The sequence below is a fragment of the Heptranchias perlo genome, unplaced genomic scaffold, assembly GCF_035084215.1.
Source record: "Heptranchias perlo isolate sHepPer1 unplaced genomic scaffold, sHepPer1.hap1 HAP1_SCAFFOLD_52, whole genome shotgun sequence".
Classification (NCBI taxonomy): domain Eukaryota; kingdom Metazoa; phylum Chordata; class Chondrichthyes; order Hexanchiformes; family Hexanchidae; genus Heptranchias; species Heptranchias perlo.
The window spans coordinates 8,410,057-8,433,319 of NW_027139537.1; the positions used below are offsets into that span (position 1 = coordinate 8,410,057).

Genomic DNA, 23,263 nt, shown 5'->3' on the forward strand with positions numbered 1-23,263 from the left:
CACCCCACTAGAAACAGCCTTCCAGCCGCAAAAACACCCGTTGACCATTACACATTGCTTTCTACCACTCAGCTAATTTTGGATCCAATAAGCCACATTCCCTTGGAGCCCATGGGCCTTTACTTTTTCGACCAATCTGCCATGTGGGAATTTTTCAAAAGCCTTGCTACAATCCATGTAGACTACATCAATTGCGCTACTCTCATCGATCCTCCTTGTCATCTCCTCGAAAAATTCAATCAGGTGAGTTGGACACGACCTCCCCTCAACAAATCCATGCTGACTGCCCTTGATTGGTCCGTGCCTTTCGAAGTGACAGTTGATCCTGTCCCTCATTTGAAATGGAGTCTTTCTCCTGCTTGCTGCAATAATAGATAAGGAGGTTATTAGTACTCAGGCCTGGCTAGCTCAGTTGGTAGAATATGAGACTATTAATCTCAGGATCGTGGGTTCGAGCCCCACATTAGGCGAGGACCATTTTTAAGTTTCATGCTGCTATCACTGGCCAACAGTGCAGAAATAATGCAGAATAAAACATGGTATTGGTTGTCAGAATGGCCGAGCGGTCTAAGGCGCTGCGTTCAGGTCGCAGTCTCTTCTGGAGGCGTGGGTTCGAATCCCACTTCTGACATTATTCATTTTTACCAAGACGTGGAAATATTTTATTTGTGGATTGGGCTGCAGCTGATGATTCTGCCAAGTTGATTTGCTCCTCCCACAAAAGCAACTGGCTTTGTCATGCATATGTGACTTGAGAAGTTTTGAATGGTGAAATGTTTGACATATTAATGACCGGGACAAAGAAATAGAACAGCAGTGGGAAACATTTAAAACGAAGATCGATAGAGTCCAGGAGAAATATATCCCACGACAAAGCAAGAAAAAACTAGCCAGAAATGATACAACAGGGATGAATAAAGAAATAAGGACAAAATTGAAACTAAAGAAAAAGGCACACACGAGACAAGAAAGGAGAGAGGGGAATGTGAAAATACTGGGAAAGTAGTCTAAAGAACTATTGGAAAGGCAAAAAGGAATATCAAAAAAGCGAAGTATTCTGGACACATCAACAGCCAAAGAAAATTTAGGATTGGAATAGGGCCACTCAGGGATACACATGACAAACTCACAGGCAATGACAGCGAAATGGCAGAAATATTAAATAATCACTTTGCTTCAGTATTTACCAGGGAGACGAATATTGTGGGCATGACAGGAGAAGAAGAGATCAAAAAAAATATAAAGACATTTAAGATCGAAAGGGGGGAGATAATTCATAAACTAATCAAACTTAGAGAGGAAATTTCCTGTTAGGAGCCGAACGACAGTTTCAAACCGCTCAGCCACGCTAATTTCCGTATTACTGTTCAGGAGCTCAGTTCACAGGGACACGATTACTGCGCTCCATTTAGAGAGGCTTATTGGCAGGTGGAAATTGACCTATTAATAGAATCATAGAATAGGACAGCGCCATTCGGATGCCATTCGGCCCATCGTGCCTGTGCCAGCTCTCTGAAAGTGCTGTCCAGTTAGTCCCACTCGCCTGCTGTTTCCCCATAGCCCTGAAAAAGTTTCCATTCAAGCGTTTATCCAATTCCCTTTTGAAAACTGTGAGTTAAGAAAAACAATATTGAAAGGGGTGCTGGGGCCTCTGCAGAGTCGATGTAGAGTGTGTGATGATTGAAGTTATCAAGATGGTTGCTTTACACATGGTATGTTGTGCAATCATCCTGAAATATCTTCAATATCCAATACAAATTGAATTGCAAATCTGACGGACAAACACTGGAAAACAAGTCACGAGTGAACGCAAATCATCTGGGACCCGTTTTCAGCCTCACCGCACTTTAAATAAAGTGAAATAACTTTGCATTGAAAAGATTTGGAACTTGCATCTGTGCCTTTATCTGTTCCATTTCTTAAAGTTGCTGGCGTCTGATGATGTACACGCCTCTGCTCCCTCCATTGAACAAGAAAGGAGGTGTTTGACGTTGACGGGACCTGTTGGTTCTGAGTTCATTCTTTACATTGAGTGGGTTCGCGTCCTTCAACTTGAGCCCAGCGGTGAACTTCGCAGCAAACAAGTTCGACACCGTCTCACCGCGGACGCTGACTGCCATGTTTATTGTAAACAATTTTACAACACCAAGTTATCGTCCAGCAATTTTATTTTAAATTCACAAGCTTTCGGAGGCTTCCTCCTTCTTCAGGTGAACGTTTGTTGGAAATGACAAACGTTTCCAACAAACGTTCACCTGAGGAAGGAGGAAGCCTCCGAAAGCTTGTGAATTTAAAATAAAATTGCTGGAATTTAACTTGGTGTTGTAAAATTGTTTACAATTGTCAACCCCAGTCCATCACCGGCATCTCCACATCATGCCATGTTTATTGTTATTTCTTTCAGCCCTAAATAAATAGTGACAGTGATTTTAAATTTGCACTCAGTGATTTTTAGGTAGTCTCCTTTCAGTGTTTCAAAGGCGACCCCTAATTTATGATAGTCCGGCCATTTCACCAGCCGTGTTGAAAACAAAATATGTCTCTGCTTTTCGCGTCTTTTTTCGAAAGGCAAAAAATATTTTTCCCGTGACCTCTGAAGGATGGACAAGTACAGTTCAGAAAGCAGAAGCAAGTTCACCGAGCTTAAATCGTCTGACCACGTTAAAGGCGATATATACAGATATATATATATATATATATATATATATATACACAAGTAGTTGCTGTCTGTTTCTGTGGTTGTCTTTTTTCTGTGTGTGTCCATCTGCAGGTCGATTTTGAATCAATACCAGTATTCGTGTCAGTTTGTTGCATGAAATAAATGAGGGTATCAGGCGCTCCCCTCCCTGCCACTGGGGAGGTACTGAGTCAGGGTTTAGACCAAACTTCTGTTTTGTTTTGTGTGAAAAAGCAATTGAAACCTTCATTCGGGAATTATCCAGTCTCATGTGAGCGGTGAAAGAAACAGTGACCCCGATGTGATGTGAACACGCAGCCTTTTGACCTGGAGTCAGACCTTTGCGCCACGCACTCTGAAGACAGGATCCTGGATGTTATTATATTTTTTGAATGTTTCTCAAACACCGTTTCATATATTGGTTAAATAGATTGGGCTTATCAAATCTCCGCCAGATCCCACCGGGTGTGAGACAGTCTTGGAAGCAGCCTTCACCCCCAATATCACGCTGGCATTCATCGCCTGCTCCCAGCGGGCTGCATGAACAGGGCGAGGAGATATGGACTTTGTTCACATCATTCAGCAATGTGAATCGTTAAATATTTAATCATTTTTAATGGGGACAAGGTTTCAAATTGCTCCCGCCCGGATTCGAACCGGGGACCTTTCACTTGCTTGGCAAACGTGATAACCATGAAAGTACGGAAAACTGATGCGTCAAGCTCTGTGATATGGATATAACCCCTCAGCCAAACTAATTTCCTTATGACTGTCCAGGAGCTCATTTCACAGGGATACATTTACTGCGCTGTATTTCGGAAGGCTGCAGAGAAGGACAGGTAGCGATGGTCAGGCAGGGAATCCCAGAGCATCGCGCCCACACAAACATTTCACTGTTTTTTTCATGTACCTGTTATCCGACCGCAGTTTAAACTATTGCGAATGGCATGCTCAGATGATATTGTTCATTGAATGTTTTCTTGCTCGAAACATCAGCCTTTACGGTTAACAGCCGAACGCGCGAACCGATTGCGCCACAGAGACCAACCGGTGTGGTTTCTTGCAAGATACACGAAAGCAGCGTGTCACCTGGCCAAAGTTTCATGTTGCAGCCACAGAAATGTAGTTGTCCATTATCAGTGTTACTTTTACAGAAATAAAGGAAGGAACATTGTTTGTGGAAACATGGAAACGGTCTGATCTCGCTCACAGCATCGATATCACCGCCAACCAGCTCTCCTGCAACCGGCGCGCTAATCGCTGCTTTGTCTGTTACTTGTTAGCACTGCGGGAGAGCATTCGTCACACGGATTGCAGCGGTTCAACAAGGCGGCTCACCACCACCTTCTCAAGGGTAATTAGGGATGGGCAATAAATACCGGCCTCGCCAGCGACACCCACATCCCATTAACGAATAAAAAAAATTATTAATTTCAGATTCTGCATCAGTTTGAGGTGCTGTAGTGGATTAAGCTGTTGTATTTGTTTGAGGTACTTTATTGCTTTGAGATACTGTATTAGATTGCGATGCTGTATGAGTTTGAGGTATTAATTTATGTTTCAGGTTCTGTATCGGTTTGAGGTACTGTATTCGTTTAAGGTGTTGTATTTGATTGAGGTACTGTATTAGTTTGAGGTACTTTATTAGTTTGAGATGATGTATTAGCTTGAGGTATTATATTAGTTTCAGATTCTCTATCCGTTTCAGGTATTGTATTAGCTTGAGGTACCGTATTAGTTTGAGGTACTGTTTTAATTTGAGAAGCTCTATCAGTTTGAGGTGTTATATTAGTTTGGGGTATCTGTATTGTAAGGAAAGAGTTAGTCTTTATATTGAATTAATATTAACCTTTACCTTTTGCCTCTTAAGTAAGGAAGTATAAATCTCTGTTGGGAGAATGAAACTACAATCATAAGACAGATTTGCTTCATTTTATATGCATGCATATGTTTAATATGGAGACGAGTAGATTCTGAAGTCCAGAAACTCTTGGATCGGAGCTGATATCATAATACTCATAAGTTTAATTATCCTTTTGATATAAACAATTCTCTGACAATCATAACAAGGCCTTTAAATCATTCAGAGCTGGTGTGTTTGTGTGTCAGACAGCATTGTGTACTATTCGTCTTACCAGCTTCACAGGAAAGCAGGAGAGGTGTGACATCTGTATGATTGCTACGTATCATTCCAAGCTGACTCAGCGGGAAAGGGCTGCACTGGTGAGAGATAAACACCATTCTGCTCTCTGGTCAATGGGCAAGGCCATATGTTTTAACAAACAAGTTCAAAAGTTATAGTTATAATTAATGCCTAAAGCAGAACACCTGGCTGTGCCGAAGGAGCCTGTTTGCACCACAAGGCTGCATCAAGTGGAGGAGTGTAGTTTGGTGATGAGGGAAGTGATACTCTGATGTCATAGAAAATTCTGGAAACCCTCAGCAGGTCAGGCAGAATCTGTGGAGAGAGTAACAGAGTTAATGTTTCAGGTCAATGACCTTTCATCAGAACCACGTTGGGCAGTTGTGTTTGGTAATAGTATGAAACATTAGAATTGTTTCACTCATGTGGGGTGATTTGGGTACTTTTCTGTCTTTGGAAGTTGAAGAGTAAAATAAGGGCTCATCCGGGATTTGAACACGGGACCTCTCACATATTTGGACAGACAACCCCGAAGCGAGAATCATACCCCTAGACCAACGAGCCCGTTGAAAAAATCAATGCATTCAAGAGCCAGCCGTCGTAAAACCCTTTTTGTTGGCTATCCTTGATAAGCAATTATGAGGACAGGTTGCAAAGACCAGACTTGCATTCCCTTGAGTGCAGAATATTAAGGGGTGATCTAATTGAGGTGTTTGGATTATTAAAGGATTTGACAGGGCAGATAGAGACTATTTCCTCTGGTGGGGAGAGTCCAGTACAAGGGGGCATAACCTTAAAATTAGAGGTGGGCCGTTCAGGGTTGATGTCAGGAAGCACTTCTTCACACAAAGGGGAGTGGAATTCTGGAACACTCTCCCTCAAAAAGCAGTTGAGGCTGGGGGTCAATTGAAAATTTCAAAACTGAGATTGATAGATTTTGGGGCTAATTCGGGAGTTTAATGACTTTGACATTTTTTCCCTGTGACTTGGAGAGTTTCGATCGATGAAATATTCGTGAAAAGAGTCAGTGCAAAGAGAGTCAACAGTTCATGTTTTCCCGAGACACTTCCTTCAGAGCTAAGAACGAAAAGTTTCTCATTTCCATAGTGCAGCGGTTATCATGTTCACCAGTTACACGCAGAAAGTCCCCGATTTAACCTCGGAGGGAAGCATTTTGTTGGGACTTGCTCCCCATCAACCTTCAGGGTCGAGTTTGTTCATGCATGAAAGGGGCGACAAACCTTTTTAAATTTAACAACGGCTACACCAGATTCCTGGTACAATAAGCACTAAACACTTTTAAGCAGACTCCTAAAATACAGTATGTAAAACGGGAAGGGATAAAAGTTCATGACATACAAAACACAAAGATTTATTGACGTTTTAATTGTCACTTGGCAAACAAGTTAGCATTTCCTTCAGTGTGCAACAGAACGTATTAATGGCGATTAAAAAAACATTAAATGTCTCACAGACTTGAATTATTTTTGTGCAATGAACTATTCCCAACCACAAGGGAACACTGCATCAAACATATATATTTAAGTATATAATAAGTATATATAATATATATATATATATAATCTATGCCATCAGTAGACCTCGTGGTGAAACGGTAGCCCGTCTGACTCTGGATTCTGAAGGCTGCGTATTTAAATCATGTCGAAATCACTACTTCTTATACCATTCATATCAGCCTGGATAATTTCGGAATCACTGCTTTTTAATAATAAACGAAACTTTGCTCACTAGTTCATTTTTCATTGCTCCCTGTCATTGATAATTGAAATGAAATATTAATCTAGCTAAGCCGGAGAACAAAATATTAAACAAGCGAAACAAATACTGAGCAAAATTATTTGCAATGTTTGGGGGGAAGTGCAGCTGAAAAGCAGAAGATCTGAATGGAATGATCAATGATTGAGCGGAATACATTGCTCGACTTGTTACTCGATTGCCTTCTTGCACAGCACCTCACAAACCCGTGACATCAACCACCTAGAAGGACAAAGGCAGCAAGTACATGGGAATAACACCACCTGCACGTTCCCCTCCAAGTCACACACCATCCCGACTTGGAAATATATCGGCCGTTCCTTCATCGCCGTTGGATCCTGGAACTCCCTACCTAACAACACTGAGGGAGAACCTTCACCACACTGACTGCACCGGTTCAAGAAGACGGCTCACCACCACCTTCTCAAGGGCAATTACGTGTGGACAATAAATTCTGGCCTTGCCAGCGACACCCACATCCCATGAACGAATAAAAAAAATCTCTGTGCTCCTCCAATTCTGGCCTCTTGCGCATCCCCGATTTAAAGCGCTCCACCATTGGCGGCTGTGCCTTCAGCAACCTAAGCTCTGGAAATGCCTCCTTAAACCTCTCCGCCTCTCGCTCCTTCAACACATACCTTAAAACCTACCTCTTCGACTAAGCTTTTGGTCACCTGTCTCAATATCTCCTCATGTGGCTTAGTGTCAAATTTTGTTTAACAACGCTCCCGTGAAGCACCTTGTGACGTTTTACTACGTTAAAGGCGCTCGACAAATGCAGGCTGTGTCCTCTGGTTATCGACCCTCCTGCCAATGGAAACAGCTTCTCCCCATCCATTCTATCAAAATCCCCTCATAATTTTGAATACCTCGATTAAATCTCCCCTTAACCTTATTTTGCTCGAAGGAGAACAATCCCAGCTTCTACAGTCTCTCCACATAACCCATCACTGGACACGATGCAAGGCGGAGGTTTGCAACCAGGTTTGCAAATTATTGCCAGTCGGGAGCTGGACAAATCGAAAGGAACCGAAATGACAAACAGCTTTGTGAATCTATAGATACGCTTTGGGAAACGGAATTGGAGGCGAATAAAAGACTGACCAGACAGGCGGCCAAGACGCAGCTGAGTCGGCATGTCCCCCTGGAACAGTTACTCTGATGTTGTGGATGAAATTAAGAGGTCAGAGCCATTTAAAGCGCTCCCAGTTACTGCAGATCAGGGATCAAAACCTGACATCAGCGTCCGGACGCTCAGAATACTTTTTCTTTATTTGTTCATGGGATGTGGGCGTCGCTGGCGAGGCCGGCATTTAATGCCCATCCCTGATTGCCCTTGAGAAGGTGGTGGTGAGCCGCCTCCTTGAACCGCTGCAGTCAGTGTGGTGAAGGTTCTCCCACAGTGCTGCTGAGTGACAGACAAAGCACCGGTGGGCGCGCCGGTTGCAGGAGAGCTGGTTGGCGGTGATATCGATGCTGTGAGCGAGACCAGACTGTTCCCATGTTTCCACAAACAATGTCCCATCCTTTGTTTCTGGAAAAGTAACACTGATAGTGGACAATTGCATTTATGTGGCTGCAACTTGTAACTTTGGCTAGGTGACACACTGCTTTAGTGCATCTTGCAAACACATGCATTGGGTGGTCTCTGTGGCGCAATCGGTTAGCGCGTTCGGTTATTAACCAAAAGCTTTGGTGGTTTGAGCCCACCCATGGACGAAAATTGCACCTTTTTCTTCCCACTTTCGGATTCATTGCCTCATTCTGATCGCCCTGAAGCCGGTGCCAGGTTTTAATTCCTGATCTGCAGTAACTGGGAGCACTTTAAATGGCTCCGATCTCGTAATCTCATTTCAAGTTTTCGAATGTGTGATTTGGCTGCAAGAAAACACTCTGTGAACAATGTCATCTGAGCATGCCTGATTCGCTACAGTTCAAACTGCGGTCGGATATCAGGCACATGAAAAACAGTGAAATGTTTGTGTGGGCGCGATGCTCTGGGATTCCCTGCCTGACCATCGCCACCGATCCTTCTCTGCAGCCTTCCGAAATACAGCGCAGTAAATGTATCCCTGTGAAATCAGCTTGGCTGAGGCGTTATGTCCCGAACACGGGACTGCATGCTTCAGGTTTCCGTCGTGTCGTGGTTATCACGTTCGCCTAACACGCGAAAGGTCCCCAGTTCGAAACCGGGCGTAAACCTTGTTCCCATTAAAAATGAGTGAATATTTAACGATTCACACTGCTGATTAAATGTGAACAAAGTCCATAACTTGCAGCCCGCTGAGAGCAGGCGATGAAAGACCCGTGATATTGGGGGTGAAGGCTGCTTCCAATACTGTCCCACACCCGGTGGGACCTGGCGGAAATTTGGTCAGTCCTATCTATTCAACCAAGGTGGGATAAATGAAACGATGTTTGAGAAACATTCATACATACAATAACATCCTGGATCCTGTCTTCAGAGTGCGTGGCGCAAAGTTCTGACTCCAGATCAAAAGTCTGCGTGTTCACATCACATCGGGGTCACTGTTTCTTTCACCGCTCACATGAGACTGGATAATTCTCGAATGAAGGTTTTAATTGCTTTTTCACAGAAAAGAAACAGGTGTTTGGCCTAAAACCTGACTCAGTACCGACCCAGTGGCAGGGAGGGGAGCGCCTGATATCCTCATTTATTTCATGCAACAAACTGACACGAACACTGGTATTGATTCAAAATCGACCTGCAGATGGACACACAGAAGAAAGAGAACCACAGAAACAGGCAGCAACTACTTGCATATATATCTGTATACATTGCCTTTAACGTGGTCAGACGATTTAAGCTCGGTGAACTTGCTTCAGCTTTCTGAAATGTACTTGTCCATCCTTCAGAGGCCAGGGGAAATATATGTTTTGCCTTTCGAAAAAAGACGCGAAAAGCAGAGACATGTTTTGTTTTCAACACGGCTGGTGAAATGGCCGGACTATCATAAATTAGGAGTCGCCTTTGAAACATTTAAAGGCGACTATCTAAAAATCACTTAGTGCAAATTTAAAATCACGGTCACTATTCATTTTGGTCTGAAAGAAATAACAATAAACATGTCAGTCAATGCCCGCGGTGAGACGGTGTCGAACTTGTTTGTTGTGAAGTTCACCGCTGGGCTAAAGCTGACGCCGTTTAAAAAACGCGAACCCACTCAATGTAAAGGATGAGCTCATAAGCAACAGGTCCCGTCATCGTCAAACACCTCCTTTCTTGTTCAATGGAGGGAGCAGAGGCGTGTACATCATCAGACACCAGCAACTTTTACAAATGGAACAGATAAAGGCACAGATGCAAGTTCCAAATATTTTCAATGCAAAGTTATTTCACTTTATTTAAAGTGCCGTGAGGCTGAAAACGGGTCCCAGATGATTTGCGTTCACTCGTGACTTGTTTTCCAGTGTTTGTCCGTCAGGTTTGCAATTCAATTTGTATTGGATGTTGAAGATATTTCAGGATGATTGCACAACATACCATGTGTAAAGCAACCATCTTGATAACTCCAATCATCACACACTCTACATCGACGGTGCAGAGACCCCATCACCCCTTTCAATATTGTTTTTCTTAACTCACAGTTTTCAAAAGGGAATTGGATAAACGCTTGGATGGAAACATTTTCAGGGCAATGGAGAAACAGCAGGCGAGTGGTACTAACTGGACAGCTCGTTCAGAGAGCAGGCACAGGCACGATGGGCCGAATGGTATCCGAATAGCGCTGTCTTATTCTATGATTCGATTAATAGATCAATTTCCGCCTTTCACTGAGCCTCCCTAAATGGAGCGCAGTAATCGTGTCCCTGTGAAATGAGCTCCTGAACAGTAATACGGAAATTAGCGTGGCTGAGCGGTTTGAAACTCTGGTTAGGCTCCTAACAGGAAATTTCCTCTCTGAGTTTGATTAGTTTATCAATTATCTCCCCGCTTTCCATCTTAAATGTCTTTACATATTTTTTGATCTCTTCTTCTACTGCCATGCCCACAATACCAGTCTCCCTGGTAAATACTGAAGCAAAGTGATTATTTAATATTTCTGCCATTTTGCTGTCATTGCCTGTGAGTTTGTCGTGTGTCTCGGTAAGTGACCCGATTCCTGTCCTAAATTTTCTTTGGCTGTTGTTGTGTCTCGAATACTTTGCTTTTTTTTATATTCCTTTTTGCCTTTCCAACAGTTCTTTAGACTTCTTTCCCAGTCTTTTCACATTCCCCTCTCTCTTTTATTGTCCAGTGTGTGCCTTTTTCTTCAGTTTCAATTTTACCCTTATTTCTTTATTCATCCCTGGTGTGTCATTTCTGGCTAGTTTGTTCTTGCTTTTCAGTGGGATATATTTCTCCTGGACTCTATTGATCACCGTTTTAAATGTTTCCCACTGCTGTTCTATTTCTTTGTCCAGGTCATTAATATGTCAAACATTTCACCGTTTGAAACTTCTCAAGTCACATTTCCATCACAAAGCCAGTTGCTTTTGTGGGAGGAGCAACTCAACTTGGTCGAAAAATCAGCTGCAGCCCAATCCACCAATAAAATATTTTCACGTCTTAGTAAAAGTAAGGAATGTCAGAAGTGGGATTCGAACCCACGCCTCCAGAAGAGACTGCGACCTGAACGCAGCGCCTTAGACCGCTCGGCCATCCTGACTACCGAATGCATATTCCATTCTGCATTATTTCTGCACTGTTGGTCAGTGAACTGAGCATAAAATTTGAAAATCGCACTCGCCCAAAGTGGGGCTCGAACCCACGACCCTGAGATTAAGAATCTCATGCTCTACCGACTGAGCTAGCCGGGCATGGTTACTTTAATCGCCTTGTCTGTTATTGCAGCAACCAGGAGAAAGACTCCATTTCAAATTATTGGAATAATTTCTGAGGGCTCGGATAAACTGTCACTTCGAAAGGCACGGACTCATCAAGGACAGTCAGCATGGATTTGTTCAGGGGAGGTCGTGTCTGACTAACCTGATTGAATTTTTCGAGGAGGTGACAGGAGGATCGATGAGGGTAGCGCAATTGATGTCGTCGACATGGATTTTAGCAAGGCTTTTGAAAAATTCCCAAATGGCAGATTGATCGAAAAATTAAAGGCCCATGGGATCCAAGGGAATGTGGCTTGTTGGATCCAAAATTAGCTCAGTGGCAGGAAGCAAAGGGTAATGGTCGATGGGTGTTTTTGCGGCTGGAAGGCTGTTTCCAGTGGGGTGCCTGAGGGCTCGGTACATGGTCCTTTGCTTTTTGTGGTATACATTAACGATTTGGACTTAAACGTAGGGGGCATGATGAAGAAATTTGCGGGTGACACAAAAATAGGCCGTGTGGTTGATATCGAGGTGGAAAGCTGTAGACTGTCGGGGTTCAGGCAATTTTCTGATAACAAAGCACTCAATCTATTCCTGAACGAATTTTGAACGAAAATGTGCGTTTGACCCGGCACAGGCACGACGGGCCGAATGATCTCCTCTTGTGGACTAACATAATACGATGATACTAAGTGTTGTCAGACGGAAAAGCAACACATTCCAAATAAGAGCAGAGAGAGGAAACTAGTCTAACAGCATAACAGCACGGTGAGATATTGTATTTGAGAAGGATGAGGAGGGATAGTTTATCATGGTGGTAGTAACATCCGGTATCATTTGTGACTTTGACAAGGAACATTTCATGCTGCGACAGGGGCGGAAACCTAATTGGAGAGATTCAGCCCGGGCGCGGCCCCATCGTGCGCGGTGAGACAGAGGGGGGTGGGGGAAGTGTCAGAGCTGGGGCTCACCGGTGGAAGCAGCATAAAAGTTTAAAACGGTACTCGCCCAACGTGGGCTCAAACGCACCACCCTGAGAGTTTTTAAAGCAAAGGGGGAACAGCCACTGTCTGTATCTCTTTCTGCACTTGAAACAACACAGTCCAACTGCGAGCAGAGAGAGAACACCATTCAGTTGCCCATTGTTTAGTGAAATATTATCCATTTCCGTAGTGTAGCGGTTATCACGTCTGCTTTGTATTCAAAAAGTCCCCCGTTCGATTCCGGGCAGGGACATTATGTTGGAACTTGGTCTCCATCAACATCCACATCGATTTCCTTCTCCTGCCAAAAAGGGAGACAGTGGCTGTTCCCTGATTCTTTGGAAGGTGCATCTTTTACTTCATGAAACAGTTTACTTTGAGTGAGAGAAAACTGATCCACAGTGACGCTCTTTTCAAGTTTTATTCCCTTTTAATCTGGAAGGATACATTTGCTTTGGACAGAGTGGCTTTTGAAACGAGTTGTCAGGTGGGATCGACAAACCTTTTCCGCTGGTGGGGTCAAGGGAACCGAAACAAACATCTACCAAGTTCTCCCGAATTATCCGGTTCAATGGGAAACCGACCAACAAAAGCCCTTTCATTGACCGTGGAGGTTCAGACATTTTTCTGATAACAAAGCGCTCAATCTATTTCTCTTGTCTACTTCCCGATGTTTCCGGATACTGTCTGCATCTCTGCCCTGTGTTTATCTCACTCCGTGTCCACCTGCAGGGTGGTTTTTGAACGAAGACGTGTGTTTGTCTTCTGTTCGTGATAAAGTCAGTGCGGTTTGACGTGTTGTTACTCAAAGTTGCACTTGCCCTGCTGGTGAGCAGAGGCAAGTGCTCGAGCAAAACAGACGTTTTCGGGCAGATGCACAAAGCTTTCAGGTTGAAGAAAGGAACGGAGGGCTCCTGTGCCTCAGCGGCAACATGTTAAACTGTAGGCTGTCTGTAAAGTAAAGAAAACGGCTTTGAGCTAATTTCTGCTCACTCCAAAAGCACGTTCGCTGGTTCCAACCAGAATCCTAAGGATGACTTTTATCTGTTAATTGTATTACAGTCCTCCGCTGTACCAGCTGATCGATCAAAGGGAAGCAGCAAAGATTGCTCTCTTTGGTAAATGTTCATTGTGCGCCTTTTGACACTCCCGGACTCGTGGAGTCACATGTGCATGACCGAGACTGACTCGGTTCCTGCTCATAGCGCATCGTTGTGGGAGTGTGAGCTGTTACTTTCTCTGCACACCCGAGAGGCGAATGCAGCAGTGGACACCGTGTCTTATGACAAATCAGAAGATTGTCTGGTCAACTCCAACCTGACTGGATTGTTTTTGCAAACTGTCCATTACTTTATGACTTTTAATAGCTTGCAAATTGCCCTAATTGGAAGTGCTGCCTGGAAGTCTCCACCGTTCGTGCACTCTTAACAGAGCAGGAAATGCATTAGTTTTATTCACTTTGCAAATCCTGAGTTCAATCCAAAGAAAAGATACCAGGACCCGTGAAGCTTTTTTCCATGTCTCACTTTATCTTTCCATCTTTGCGAAACACCAAAATCAAAAACGTTTGCTGACTGCAGCACACCAAAAGATTTAATGCCCCTTGACCTCTATTTATCGAAGCTCAGGATTCACGTGGGTTATGGATTTGCTGAAAACTGGAACCATTTTTGTTTCGGGACAATTCCCCAAGGTAAAAAAAGTGAGTGGAAAATGCGGACATCGATCCCAGTATTTCTCGCATGCTAAGCGAGCACTCTACCATTTGAGCTAATTCCCCAGTTGCAGTGGTGACTTTGCCCTTCATAATAATCGCTTAACACTCGTCTCCAGGCAGTGCCACGAATTGCCCCCTCCCTGAATGCATTCAATGCTCCAATCCGCGGTCTCGATTGTTCGCAATTGAGCAACAGCAGAACGGGAAGGCACTGTAATCGTGAATGATGCCGAGAAGAGCCCGAGCCTGCGGAACGCAGACGAGGTCATCGGAAAAGAACAGCAGCCCGAGCTTGAGGAAACAGCGAGAGCTCTGTCTGTCTGTCGGTCTGACTGACTGATGGAAGGCTTATTTGCCTGAAAATGAGTGCGGTTTGACGTGTTGTTATTCAAAGGTACGCCCTGCTGGTGAGCAGAGGCAAGTGCTCGAGCAAAACAGCCGTTTTCGGGCAGACACAAAAAACTTTCAGGTTGAAGAAAGGAAAGGAGGTCTCCTGTGCCTCAGCGCCAACATGTTAAGCTTTTGGTTGTCTGTAAAGTAAAGAAAACGGCCATGAACTAATTTCTGCTCACTCCAAAAGCACGTTTGCTAGTTCCAACCAGAAACCTAAGGATGACTTTTCTCTGTTAATTGTATTGCAGTCCTCCGCTGTACCAGCTGAACGATCGAAGGGAAGCAGCCAGGATTGCTCTCTTTGGTCAATATTGACTTTGCGCCTTTTGACACTCCCGGACTCGTGGAGTCACGTGTGCATGACCGAGACTGACTCATTCCCTGCTCAGACCGCAGCGCTGTGGCAGTGTAAGCTGCTACTTTCTCTGCACACCCGAGACCAGTGGAGCAGTGGATTTCGTGTCTAATGACAAATCAGAAGATTGTCTGGACAACTCCTACCTGACTGGATTGTTTTTGCCAACTGTCCATTGCTTCATGACTATAGATAGCTTGCAAACTTACCTTATTGGTAATGCTGCCTTGCAGTCTCCACCGTTCATGCGCTTTTCATGCAGCAGGGAGTGCATTAGTTTTATTAACTTTGTAAATCCTGAGTTCAATCCATAGAAAAGATATCAGGACCTGTGAAGCTTTTTTCCATGTCTCACTTCATCTTTCCATCTTTGCTAAATACCAGAATCAAAAACTTTTGCTTACTGCAGCACACCAAAAGATTTGCTGCTCTTTGATCTCTCTTCATCGAAGCTGAGGATTGACGTGGGTTCTGGATTTGCTGAAAACTGACACCATTTTTGTTTCGGGACAATTCCCCAAGGGAAAAAAGTGAGTGGAGAATGCGGGCATCGATCCCGCTACTTCTCGCATGCTAAGCGAGCGCTCTACCATTTGAGCTAATTCCCCTGCGTAACGGGATCAGTTGCCCTTCACAATAGTCGCTTAACACTCGCCTCCAAACAGCGCCACGAATTGCCACCTCCCTGAATTTCCTCAATACTTTGCTCCAATCCGCGGTATCGAGTATTCGCAAGTGAGCAACCGCAGAATGGAAAGGCACAGTAATCGTGAATGATGCCGAGAAGAGCCCGAGCCTGCGGAACGCAGACGAGGTCATCGGAAAAGAACAGCAGCCCGAGCTTGAGGAAACAGCGAGAGCTCTGTCTGTCTGTCGGTCTGACTGACTGATGGAAGGCTTATTTGCCTGAAAATGAGTGCGGTTTGACGTGTTGTTATTCAAAGGTACGCCCTGCTGGTGAGCAGAGGCAAGTGCTCGAGCAAAACAGCCGTTTTCGGGCAGACACAAAAAACTTTCAGGTTTAAGAAAGGAAAGGAGGTCTCCTGTGCCTCAGCGCCAACATGTTAAGCTTTTGGTTGTCTGTAAAGTAAAGAAAACGGCCTTGAGCTAATTTCTGCTCACTCCAAAAGCACGTTCGCTAGTTCCAACCAGAAACCTAAGGATGACTTTTCTCTGTTAATTGTATTGCAGTCCTCCGCTGTACCAGCTGAACGATCGAAGGGAAGCAGCCAGGATTGCTCTCTTTGGTCAATATTGACTTTGCGCCTTTTGACACTCCCGGACTCGTGGAGTCACGTGTGCATGACCGAGACTGACTCATTTCCTGCTCAGACCGCAGCGCTGTGGCAGTGTGAGCTGCTACTTTCTCGGCACACCCGAGACCAGTGGAGCAGTGGATTTCGTGTCTAATGAGAAATCAGAAGATTGTCTGGACAACTCCTACCTGACTGGATTGTTTTTGCCAACTGTCCATTGCTTTATGACTATAGATAGCTTGCAAACTTACCTTATTGATAATGCTGCCTGGCAGTCTCCACCGTTCATGCGCTTTTCACACAGCAGGGAGTGCATTAGTTTTATTAACTTTGTAAATCCTGAGTTCAATCCATAGAAAAGATATCAGGACCTGTGAAGCTTTTTTCCATGTCTCACTTCATCTTTCCATCTTTGCTAAACACCAAAATCAAAAACTTTTGCTCGCTGCAGCACACCAAAAGATTTGCTGCTCCTTGACCTCTCTTTATCGAAGCTGAGGATTGACGTGGCTTCTGGATTTGCTGAGAACTGACACCATTTTCGTTTCGGGACAATTCCCCAAGGTAAAAAAGTGAGTGGAGAATGCGGGCATCGATCCCGCTACTTCTCGCATGCTGAGCGAGCGCTCTACCATTTGAGCTAATTCCCCTGTTTGGCGGGTCTATTTGCCCTTCACAATAGTCGCTTTACACTCGCCTCCAAGCAGCGCCACGAATTGCAACCTCCATGAATTTTTTCAATGCTTTGCTCCAATACGCGGTATCGAGTATTCGCAAGTGAGCAACAGCAGAACGGGAAGGCACAGTAATCGTGAATGATGCCGAGAAGAGCCCGAGCCTGCGGAAGGCATACGAGGTCATCGGAAAAGAACAGCCGCCCGAGTTTGAGGAAAATGTGAGAGCTCTGTCTGACTGAAGAATGGAAGGCTTATTTGCCTGAAAGTGAGCGCGGTTTGACGCGTTGTTACTCAAAGGTACGCCCTGCTGATCAGCAGAGGCAAGTGCTCGAGCAAAACAGCCGTTTTCGGGCAGACACAAAAAGCTTTTGGTTTCAGAAAGGAAAGGACGTCTCCTGTGCCTCAGCGCCAACATGTGAAGCTGTAGGCTGTCTGTAAAATAAAGAAAACGGCCTTGAGCTAATTTCTGCTTACTCCAAAAGCACGTTCGCTCGTTCCAACCAGAAAGCTAAGGATGACTTTTATCTGTTAATACTATTACAGTCCTCCGCTGTACCAGCTGAACGATCGAAGGGAAGCAGCAAAGATTGCTCTCTTTGGTAAATGTTCACTGTGCGCCTTTTGACACTCCAGGACTCGTGGAGTCACATGTGCATGACCGAGACTGACTCGGTTCCTGCTCATAGCGCATCGTTGTGGCAGTGTGAGCTGCTACTTTCTCTGCACACCCGAGGCGAATGCAGCAGTGGATACCGTGTCCAATGACAAATCAGAAGATTGTCTGGTCAACTCCAACCTGACTGCATTGTTTTTGAGAACTGTCCATTACCTTATGACTTTTGATAGCTTGCAAACTGACCTAATTGGAAGTGCTGCCTGGCAGTCTCCACCGTTCGTGCGCTTTTAACACAGCAGGAAATGCATTAGGTTTATTCACTTCGTGAATCCTGAGTTCAATCCACAAAAAAGATACCAGGACCCATGAAGCTTTTTTCCATGTCTCACTTCATCTTTCCATCTTTGCGAAACACGAAAATCAAAAACTTTTGCTTACTGCAGCACACCAAAAGATTTATTACCCCTTGACCTCTCTTTATCGAAGCTTAGGATTCACGTGGGTTATGGATTTGCTGAAAACTGACACCATTTTTGTTTCGGGACAATTCCCCAAGGTAAAAAAGTGAGTGGAGAATGCGGGCATCGATCCCACTATTTCTCGCATGCTAAGCGATCACTCTACCATTTGAGCTAATTCACCAGTTGCGGCCGTCAATTTGCCCTTCACAATAATCGCTTAACATTCGTCTCCAGGCAGCGCCGCGATGCCCCCTCCCTGAATGCATTCAATACTTTGCTCCAATCCGCGGTATCGAGTGTTCGCAATTGAGCAACAGCAGAACGGGAAGGCACAGTAATCGTGAATGATGCTGAGAAGAGCCCGAGCCTGCAGAAGGCATACGAGGTCATCGGAAAAGAGCAGCCGCCCGAGTTTGAGGAAACAGTGAGAGCTCTGTCTGACTGACGAATGGAAGGCTAATTTGCCTGAAAGTGATCGCGGTTTGACGCGTTGTTATTCAAAGGCACTCCCTGCTGGTGAGCAGAAGCAAGTACTCGAGCAAAACAGCCGTTTTCGGGGAGACACAAAAAGCTTTCAGGTTTCAGAAAGGAAAGGAGGTCTCCTGTGCCTCAGCGCCAACATGTTAAGCTTTTGGCTGTCTGTGAAGTAAAGAAAACGGCCTTGAGCTAATTTCTGCTTACTCCAAAAGCACGTTCGCTAGTTCCAACCAGAAACCTAAGGATGACTTTTATCTGTTAATTGTATTGCAGTCCTCCGCTGTACCAGCTGAACGATCGAAGGGAAGCAGCCAAGATTGCTCTCTTTGGTAAATATTCACTGTGCGCCTTTTGACACTCCCGGACTCGTGGAGTCACATGTACATGACCGAGACTGACTCATTTCCTGCTCATACCGCAGCGCTGTGGCAGTGTGAGCTGCTACTTTCTCTGCAAACCCTCGACCAGTGGAGCAGTGGATATCGTGTCCAATGACAAATCAGAAGATTGTCTGGACAGCTCCGACCTGACTGGATTGTTTTTGCAAACTGTCCATTACTTTATGACTTTAGATAGCTTGCAAACTAACCTAATTGTCAGTGCTGCCTGGCAGTCTCCACCGTTCATGCGCTTTTCACACAGCAGGGCGTGCATTAGTTTTATTAACTTTGTGAATCCTGCGTTCAATCCACAGAAGAGATATCAGGACCTGTGAAGCTTTCTTCCATGTCTCACTTCATCTTTCCATCTTTGCTCAACACCAAAATCAAAAACTTTTGCTTACTGCAGCACACCAAAAGATTGATTACCCATTGACCTCTCTTTGTCGAAGCTGAGGATTCACGTGGGTTTTGGATTGGCTGAAAACTGACACCATTTTTGTTTCGGGACAACTCCCCAAGGTAAAAAAGTGAGTAGAGAAAGGGGGTATCAATCCCGCTACTTCTCGCATGCAAAGCGAGCAGTCTACCATTTGAGCTAATTCCCCTGCTTGTCAAATCAAATTGCCCTTCACAATAGTTGCTTCACACTCGCCTCCAAGCAGCGCCACGAATTGCCACCTCACTGAATTTTTTCAATACTTTTCTCCAATCCGCGGTATCGACTACCTGCAAGTGAGCAACCGCTGAACGGGAAGGCACTGTAATCGTGAATGATGCCGAGAAGAGCCCGAGCCTGCGGAACGCAGACGAGGTCATCGGAAAAGAACATCAGCCCGAGCTTGAGGAAACAGCGAGAGCTCTGTCTGTCTGTCGGTCTGACTGACTGATGGAAGGCTTATTTGCCTGAAAGTGAGTGCGGTTTGACGTGTTGTTATTCAAAGGCACTCCCTGCTGGTGAGCAGAGGCAAGTGCTCGAGCAAAACAGCCGTGTTCGGGCAGACACAGAAAGCTTTTAGGTTTGAGAAAGGAAAGGAGGTCTCCTGTGCCTCAGCACCAACATGTTAAGCTGTAGGCTGTCTGTAAAGTTAGGAGAACGGCCTTGAGCTAATTTCTGCTTCGTCCAAAAGCACGTTTGCTAGTTCCAACCAGAAACCTGAGGATGATTTTCTCCACTTGCTGAGGATTTCCAGCATTTTCTCTTTATATTTCACATTTCCAGCATCCGCATTATTTTGCTTTTGATTGGATGAACCTCGTCCTTCTCAACCCCATCACAGAATCATCAGCGAGATGGGTTTACAATGGCGGATGACCTTACCCAGAATGCCGCGCGCGGTAGAATACGGTCTGTCTCCATTCGAAGGGGCGCAGCGCGCAGGCGCGGCAAGGGCAGCCGGCCGGATAAATCAGCGCCTTGGAGAGATAGAGGGGTTTCTGGGGCGCGTTGGATTGTGGGCTCTCCGGCCGCCATTAGTCGCAGGTTGTGGGTCAGTGTTTTGTTGCCCGCGTCGCCCACAGACCGTTTCTGGAAATACAGACTGAGGAATTCAGAGCGGGTTTGCTGAACAGACACTGACCGTACAATGTAGAACAGAGTTTATCAAACTATTTTTCTCGTGACACAGTGGAAGAAAAACACTTCCCCCAGGGACCCCAAACAATAATAACTTCAGACTGGAGTTTTCATCAAATCCCAATAAAGGTGAGTCCATGCTCGCTCTTCAATTCACTTCAAGTAATAATTAAAATTAGACATCGACGTTGCTTGAAAAACATTTTAAATACAGTATAAATACAGTAAAAGAAGATCAGGTTGAGTTTCACTTCCTCAATGTGAGGGGTGGGTCTGTCAGTTGGTCATGATCTCGTTCCAATCTGGATCACAGGATGAAAGTGCTTCACGCATCTCAGGTGCGCTGTGAGTTTCTTTCTCTTGTTTTTAACCTTGTCAAAGTCGAAAATCCCATTTCGCACAGGTAGGTTGTTGTGAACGGCAGCAACAACAGAACACGAATCATAACAGAGGATATTCTTTGAAAGCACTGATCCAAAAAGATGACAATCTGAATGACTTGTGGCGTGTTTTCAATGTGTTCACAGGTGAGTCGCACCGGCTCGTTTTCTTGCTCAGGCATCAAGTTTAGCCTCATTATTGATTCAGGATTTCCCAAAGCAAACGGATTTTCACCCAACGCTTTTCCTTCAAATTTTCAAATCCCTCTACAGGGAAGTAGCGACAAAAATGGTCAGACAGAGCAGCGAGATGTAACTGTGTGACACATTTCATTTCATTCCCTTTATCTTCATTGATGCTGTTCTCCTCAATGTGTTGTAACAGTGTGAAGCAGGAAATGAGCTCCGCTCCCATTTCTGATCATAACTCTTCAAAAACCCTGTATTTCAGTGAGCTTCCTTTATTGAAAAACCCCTTCTCATTCCAAGCCATTAGAGAGAGTGCGGTGCCCAGAACTGAGCACGGAACTCTAAATGATGCCTCACCAGAGCACTGCTTTTTTTCCAATTCCCTTGAGATAAAGATCAAAATTTAATCTCCATTTTAACATTGTTTTAGTGAATTAGTGATCACTTTTAGTGATTTCTGTATTGGACCCCCTAAATCTCTATCCTCCCCCACAGTTCCTAGCTTCTTGCCATTTAGAAAATACACTGATCTATCGTTTTATGGTCCAAAGGGATAACCTCACACTTCCCCACGTTGAACTCCATCTGCCACAGTTTCACCCATTCACTTAATCTATCAATGTCCCTTTGCAAATGTCTGCTCCCATCTCCAATGTTTACTGTGCTACCTAAATTATTGTCGTCAGCACACTTGGAAATAAAGCTCTTTACATAAGAACATAAGAAATAGCAGCAGAATAGGCCATATGGCCCATCGAGCCTGCTCCGCCATTCAATAAGATCATGGCTGATCTTCGATCTCAACTCCACTTTCCCGCCGATCCCCATATCCCTTGATTCCCCTCGAGTCCAACAATCTATCGATCTCAGCTTTGAATATAACTCAACGACTGAGCATCCACAGCCCTCTGGGGTGTAGAGAATTCCAAAGATTCACAATCCTTTGAGTGAAGAAATGTTTCCTCATGTCGGTCCTAAATGGCCGACCCCTTATCTTGAGACTATGAGCTCGAGTTCTTGACTCTCCAGCCAGAGAAATCAGACTCTCAGCATCTACCCTGTCAAGCCGTCTAAGAATTTTATACATTTCAATGCGATCAACTCTCATTCTTCTAAACTCCAACCAATATTGGCCAATTTTGCACAATATTTCCTCATACTACAATTGCAGCAAGACCTCCTTCCTCTTATATTCCAACACCCTTCCAATAAAGGCTAACAGATCATGTCCCTTCCTCACTCTCATTAGACCCTTGGTAAATCAGTATTTCCAGCATGTTTTTCCTCTTTTCCTTCGATCGGGAAAAGAAATGAAGGTTGATAACATTTTACAATAATTACACTCGATTATGAACTGCATCAAATTCGATTGGAAACTAAAGAGTTTCTGATGGAAATAAACTAATAAGAACACTTAATTGCGATGGCCGGGAATCGAACCCGGGTCAACTGCTTGGAAGGCAGCTATGCTCACCACTATACCACCACCGCTGAAAATAATCAACAATAAAATAGTTCCCAAACATCAGATCCTGAACAGACACTGCAGGCTGTTGGATTTTGTTCTTCATTTGAACTGGTTTCTGACGGATCCTTTCTCGCTCTGTTGCAGTTCCTGTTTCCGCCCAGTAGATGTCGCCAACCCCCAATCAATGGAAATTCCACACCAGCCAGTAATTCTTCACCTGATATCGGACTGAAGAGACAGTCGATACCTGCAATACTTGACCAGCTGGAAATACATTTTACCACAGCTCACATCAGCCATTGAGTAAAGTTAAATAATTACATTAAATCATTACAGAGACCTGACTACCAACTGGACAGGAATGGCAGCTTTATATTCAAGTCTATAAGATGTTTAGAAAGGACAGGGAAATAGGGAAAGGAGGAGGAGCAGCAATATTACTAAAGGTCAATGTTACAGCAGTTCAAAGATAGAATATCAGTGAGGGTGAGCGGGCAGTGTAAACACTCTGAGAGAGACCCATCACAAGTGCCCCCGCTGTACTCCTCCAGAAGGTATAAGAAGGGCGAGTGCGGGAGGATTTCTTCATTCTTTGTGAAAGTGTTTGTGAGATTGTGGAAATGTCTGGAAGAGGAAAAACAGGCGGTAAAGCTCGGTCAAAAGCCAAGTCTCGCTCATCCCGGGGCGGACTGTAGTTCCCTGTTACCCGTGTTCACAGGCTCCTGCGGAAGGGGAACTATGCTGTACGTGTGGGTGCCGGAGCACCGGTCTATCTGGCTGCTGTGCATCGAGTATCTGACGGCTGAAATCCTCCAGCTGGCCGGCCACGCGGCCCGGGACAAACAAGAAGACCCGCATCATCCCCAGACACCTGCAGCTGGCCATCCGCAACGACGAGGAGCTCAACAAGCT

At 44.8% G+C, this 23,263-nt stretch overlaps 5 non-coding genes across 5 annotated transcripts; 2 read left to right on the top strand and 3 right to left on the bottom strand.

Moving 5' to 3' along the window:
- The first annotated feature begins 397 nt into the window (after nucleotides 1–397).
- On the top strand, nucleotides 398–470 carry trnan-auu (transfer RNA asparagine (anticodon AUU)). Its single transcript has one exon. It is a non-coding gene; the product is annotated as a tRNA-Asn (tRNA).
- A 78-nt stretch (nucleotides 471–548) lies between these two features.
- Nucleotides 549–631, top strand: trnal-cag (transfer RNA leucine (anticodon CAG)). The gene has a single exon. It is a non-coding gene; the product is annotated as a tRNA-Leu (tRNA).
- Nucleotides 632–11,183: 10,552 nt separating this feature from the next.
- trnal-cag (transfer RNA leucine (anticodon CAG)) lies at nucleotides 11,184–11,266 on the bottom strand. Its single transcript has one exon. It is a non-coding gene; the product is annotated as a tRNA-Leu (tRNA).
- A 78-nt stretch (nucleotides 11,267–11,344) lies between these two features.
- trnak-cuu (transfer RNA lysine (anticodon CUU)) lies at nucleotides 11,345–11,417 on the bottom strand. Its single transcript has one exon. It is a non-coding gene; the product is annotated as a tRNA-Lys (tRNA).
- Nucleotides 11,418–22,302: 10,885 nt separating this feature from the next.
- On the bottom strand, nucleotides 22,303–22,374 carry trnag-ucc (transfer RNA glycine (anticodon UCC)). Its single transcript has one exon. It is a non-coding gene; the product is annotated as a tRNA-Gly (tRNA).
- Between the last annotated feature and the right edge of the window lie 889 nt (nucleotides 22,375–23,263).